The 6,135-nt window shown below is 37.8% G+C and overlaps 1 long non-coding RNA gene across 1 annotated transcript; it reads left to right on the forward strand.

The window, feature by feature from the left end:
• Nucleotides 1–394: 394 nt before the first annotated feature.
• LOC112451459 lies at nucleotides 395–5,914 on the forward strand. The gene is made up of 3 exons (XR_003040284.2): nucleotides 395–630; nucleotides 4,619–4,812; nucleotides 4,912–5,914. It is a non-coding gene; the product is annotated as an uncharacterized LOC112451459 (long non-coding RNA).
• Nucleotides 5,915–6,135: the final 221 nt, after the last annotated feature.

Consider the following 6,135-nt stretch of genomic DNA (forward strand, 5'->3'; position numbering starts at 1 on the left):
TTAGTGTTAAAAACAGTGCTCACGAATTGTACACATATCAAAACAACCAGGAATCAGTGAAGTCAGAATAAACTTTTCACAAAACAATTACTGAAAGATAACAATAAGTTAGACAAAATGAAAAAAGAATCTTCTTTAATGCTACTTAAATGACTGCATTAATATTCACAACCTTTAAAATGACTGTCCTAATTCAACAGAGGTCCAGCCACTTGGTGCCAGTAGTCTCACAGTTAGTGAAATGGGAATCACCTGAGGCCAGTGGATGTGTCTCGAGTAATTGGCTTATAAGAACACCTGTGCCTGGAAGGTTTATTCACTGGTTAACCAGTATTTCTGGCTACCATTACAGCATGAAAACAAAAGAACATTCCAAGGAAATCAGAGAAAAGACTTTTGAAAAGTACAAGTCAAGGAATGGATACAGAAGGATTTCCAAAGCCCTAAACATCCCCAGGAGTTCTGTCAAATCTGTCATCAAGAAATGGAAGAAAAATGGGACAGTAAATCTATGTAAATCTATCAAGAGCAGCTCATCATCGCAAACTGGGTGTTTGTGAAAAAGGAGAATAATGAGAGAGACCACCAAGACACCTGTGACCACACTGAAAAAGCTCCACGCTTCAGCAGGTGAGATGGGAAAGACTGATCTACAACAACTGTTACCTGGGTTTTTTATCAGTCTAAACTTTATGGGAGAGTGGCAAAGATTACATCAATTACATGATTTACTTTATTAAAAAAAGACTGAGTTCAGAATCAAAGTAGGCAGTCCACACTGCTGTAATAATAACCTGTTTGTATGACCTTCAACCATTAGGATTATTTGTGAATCGGTGCATGAAGATGTACTGTATGTGTGTGTGGGTGAGCGTATGTGTAGCAGAAAAAACAGAAAGACTGATTGTATAGGAAAAAGAAGAAATAAAAGGAAAAGTGTATTCATGTTATGTTGGTGTATATGTGCAAGTATGCCACCTGGAGATGCACAGAGTGCAATTGCGTTAATGAGCAGTTGGACAGGTGTACCTAATAAAGTGGCTGGTGAGTGTATATTCATACCTTCCAATTGTAAAGGTTGTGTTTATGCCTTTTCAAGTGTCTTTGAGCAAAAACTGTATTATTGTAGCCACAAGAATAAACTGTAATCAAAATCTAGACCAGAGCAGGTCTTAAAAAAGTTTTTTTTCTAACAGCTGCTGTGTGGTTTGTTAAACATGTTTTGTTTTGAACAAGTTAAGCACCATGGGATGGTCTGAACTAAAATGAAAATTTATGACCTCTAAGTGTTTTCAATATAATGTGTAGACATGTTTTATTTTGTAATTGCGTATTAAACTTTGAGGCTTTTTTCATTTAAGAGCTTGTTTGACAAAAAAACAACAACAAAAAAAAAAAACGTTCTTTTGTGCTCTGCAGGAAAGATACCCTCTTGCTGTAATAGAGTAACTAAATTTTACACAAATTAAATTTTAATGACTTATTTTTTGCTTTTAATTGAGTAAATTTTATTCAAGTAACTTTACTTGTACTTGAGTAAAATTTCAAAAAGTAGCTGTCCATTTACTTGAGTATGTTATTTTAGTACTCTTTCCATCTCTGCAATCTGCACACTCCTAATTACCAATAGGCAGCCTTACTATGGACCATAACTGCCCCATGTCATGTGACGGTGCAGGAAATCTAGAGTGAGCCCCTTAGCCCTTTAAGTCATCAAATAATTAATCCATACATCCATTTTCTTTTCCCTGTAGGGTAGCAGGTAGAGCTGTTGCCTATCTCCAGCAGGCATTATGAGGCAGGTCACAAGTTGTTGTTTTTTTTTTTTGCAAATAATCTTAATCAAATAAGATAAAATGTTTGACACACTACATTCTATTGACAAAACGTTAAAGGGTTATGTGAAACATTTAGCATGTAAAGATCCAAATAAGTTTTGACCCCACAACAAATCTAGTCTGTATAAAGTATGAGGTTTAGTGCCAGTTCAGTAACAAGCAATAAATAAAATGAATCAATTTAACCTGCTATCTTTTGATTCACCTAGATATTAAGTTCTTTCTGTTCCTATCTGATTTAAATGGCTTTTCAAACATTTCCCCAAGTGCTTTCCAGTACTATTGCCTTTTAAAACTTATGCCCATCTTTTATTTCAGTTCTCTCTAGCCATCATCCATCCGTTGCATCACGTGAATCCTTTTTCTATTGTATTCAGCTGCCAGTTCTTCTATTAACTATGTATCTATCTATTCTTGAGGCTTTTTAGTCTTTTTACTGCTCTCAGAAATTATGGTTGCAATCCCTGTGGGGAAATTTATCCTGATAAAATGTCACTCACATGCACTCATGCTCAAACACACTGATAAACACTGCAGCATACTCATATGGTTATTCACACAAGTACACACATACACATATCCAAAAAGGCTGTATTTGTCCTAATAAAACGTCAAGCCGGCAGCAAAATGAACTGTAATGACTTTCAGGCTGTACTAATGGCCAATAAATCCTGGATTAGGAAGCTCACACGCACTCCCTCTCTTTCTCACATATGCACACACACACATACAAACACACCCACACAGGGTCATGTTTCATGGCTTGCTGTGCTGGGTTCATTCTGGAGTCAGATGGGTAAAGTTTTAAGCTGTTTTCTGCTGTTAATGACTGTTGTGCTGACTTTTATAATAACAGCATGGAAAGGAATCAGCAGGAATTAGCATGGTAGGATCATTTAAACCAATGATTCATGATGACTGGGGCTGGAAGCAATTCACACTCAGACACATGCACTACAAACACGCACACACATACATATAGACAGAGACATAGTGATCACACACACAAGTGCTTCCATCAGAGATTTTCACTTTGTGACAGTTCAGAGTCATTTTCTGGCTAAATGTACAAACTAAAGTCCCGGAAGCTGTGTCTCCATCGTCTTTTATTATCAGCTCAATGATAGATTCATTTCATTGCTTTATTTTAGGGAGAATCAGCATGACAAAGTGCAAATGAGAAGGAAAATTGTGGATGAGGGACTTATTTTGGGGGGAGGAGAGGGGGAGGGTCTGCTTGATATTTCTAGAGGAGAGTGATTTGCAAGCTTTCTCAGAGGGAGATGATGTGGAAGCATTAGTGATTAGTCAAGATACTTAGTATCTCAGGGCAACTCTGCTTTGGTATGCTATACTGGGACCAAATCAATATTGAGTCTACAAATTACAGTAACCTGGTACAGTTACTATAAACCTCAAGTCAGCACAGTGGTTAAGTGGTTAGCACTGTTGCCTCACAGCAAGAAGGTCCTCAGTTCAAGCCCCAGGTTGGGCCTAGGGTCTTTCTATGTGGACTTTGCATCTTCTCCCACAGTCCAAAAAGATACATGTTTAGGATGCCTAAATCTCTGATCTCAATGGGATACAGCCTGGGTGCTTCTTGAAGTATGTTTGGGGTCATTGTCCTGCTGCAAGACACATGACCTAGGACACAAACTCAGTTTTCTGACATTGGGCCCTACATTGCGACCCAAAATCCTTTGGTAATCTTCAGATTTCATGATGCCTTGCACACAGTCAAGGCACCCAGTTCCAGAGGCAGCAAATTAACCCCAAAACATCTTTGAACCTCCACCATATTTGACTGTAGGTACTGTGTTCTTTTCTTTGTATGCCTCATTCCGTTTTCGGTAAATGGTAGAATGATGTGCTTTACCAAAGAGCTCTATCTTGGTCTCATCTGTCCACAAGATGTTTTCCCAGAAGGATTTTGGCTTACTTACATACATTTTGACAGTCTAGCTTTTTTATGTCTCTGTGTCAGCAGTGGGGTCCTCCTGGGTCTCCTGCCATAGCATTTCATTTCATTCAAATGTCGATGGATAGTTCAAGCTGACACTGATGCACCCTGCGCCTGCAGGACAGCTTGAATTTCTTTGGAACTTGATTGGGGCTGCTTATCCACCATCCGGACTACCCTGCGTTGCAACCTTTTATCAATCTTTCTCCTCCGTCCACATCCAGGGAGATTAGCCACAGTGCCATGGGTAGTAAACTTTTTGATTATGTTGAGCACCGTGGACAAAGGAACATCAAGATCTCTGGAGATGGACTTGTAACCTTGAGATTGTTGATATTTTCCCACAATTTTGGTTCTCAAGTTCTCTTCTTTCTGTTCTCCATGCTTAGTGTGGCACACTAGTGTGGCTTTGTGTGTTCCAATACACACAAAGAAAATAAACATGTGTATAACAAAATGTGTAATTGCAATAATTTTCTGGGAGAAATATTTCATTTTGTGGAAAAAAATCATGGGTGCCAACACTTTCGGCCATGACTGTATATATATATATACAACCTCTACTGATAGGTTTACATGAGTGAAGATAACAGTCTGTCGTTGTTAATCAAAACTTAACAGTTATCATTATGTTTGTGTTATATTACGCTCGATTTTACAGGTTCAAATGGTCCCTAAAATAAAGTTAGGACAATTAACTAAAAAAAAAAGTACAATATTTGTTTGTTTACTGGTTATTTTTGAAAATGTAAAGTACTAATGAGTCATTATAAAAACATTTTATGAAGATGGTGTGCTAATTATTTTATTTTTTCCGCAGGGTGCTCGTAATTTAAATCCAACTCCCTACCAGGCTGAATATATGGGTCATAAATTTCATTTAGACCAAAATGAAAAGCTTGGGATGTTTGGAGTTACACATGTTTAGGCTGTTGATGGCTACAGCAGCAAAATTGTTGCACATTCCACCATGCCAATGAAAATCAACCTTGTGATTTATGAGGATGTTTACAGGTGAATATATTCACAACTGTCCTATGTTATCTTTTAAATATATACAGTCATTGAATTAGTTAAATTTAATGGAGTCACATAAACATTATTTTATTCCAGATCTGCGGCCATGAACCATGGCATGTGGGACCAAGTTTGGGTTGATCATGGCAGGGAGTTCTACCTGTCTCTTTACATGCAGGGGAGGCTGTCAAGATACAGAAACAACCTCAACAGGCCACCATACCTCCAAACCGCATCAACAAGGGTGGAAAGATCCAATAGGTTGTATGAAAGATCCAATAGAAGAAGAAGATCCAATAGAATTTATTGGTGCTTCATGCACTGTCACATTCCCTTATCGGGGATGAGCATTTATCATTATTAAACATGACTCTGCTCTCTCAGAATCCCTGTGGAACTGCTGTGCATGTGCAACATTCTTTCTGCGGTGTGCAATATGTTATGTTACTAGTAGTTTTATTAATATTTTTTTTTAAGTAAGTGTTCATACTTTTTTTTCTACATACTTTTCAACAATTTTCATCTATGCATTGACTTCATTTATTTGCCTTACTGTCCATGTTATTATTAGGTAGTTTTACATCAAAAGTAATGTAAAAATGGAGTCAAAACCTTTGTATGTGTCACACACACACAAACATAAAATATTAAGAGGGTTCTGATTTTAAAAGAAAATCAATAATGAATTGTTAAATTTTCTGCTTTTGAATTTCCTTTTCACCTAAAAACATCATGGATATGGATCATCAGAACCTTCGAGTGGAGAGGTTGTGGCCAGAGGAACAATCGTGAGAACTATCCTCTTAAATGGGCTCTGGTGCACCTGCTGGACCAAGAGGTTGTGAACATGGAGGACAACCTCACTAGATTCTGTATCTCAAATCTGACATGTCAAGTAAGCCAAATTGGACTTGACAGAGTGGTGCGTTCATGGAATGCACACAAGGTCCCAGGTATGTTTAACTGATTTACACTTTAAAATATTGATTGGTTTTTTCCACTCCCAATCTATCCAGTTTAACCTGTATTGCTTTGATATCATGTCCTAGGTAGTGGAATACCCAATGAACTTGCAGCAGGTGGCTGCTTAGCTAAAGTCCCCGAGGAGCTGCTGCCATGTGCTTCTGTTGTGGCAAACCTGTAAATTCAAAAAAAGTTAAAAAACAAAAACAACTGGACTTCTATTCTGTAGCTGAAGACGTTTCGCTTCTCATCCGAGGAGCTTTCTCAATTCAGAAATAGAGAGTGTGGAGTTGAGCTTTTAAAGCTGAGATGTGATGTAAGCTGGATTGCTTGCAAATTGTTCTCACTCTCCTAACA

The sequence above is a fragment of the Kryptolebias marmoratus genome, linkage group LG6 (assembly GCF_001649575.2).
Source record: "Kryptolebias marmoratus isolate JLee-2015 linkage group LG6, ASM164957v2, whole genome shotgun sequence".
Classification (NCBI taxonomy): domain Eukaryota; kingdom Metazoa; phylum Chordata; class Actinopteri; order Cyprinodontiformes; family Rivulidae; genus Kryptolebias; species Kryptolebias marmoratus.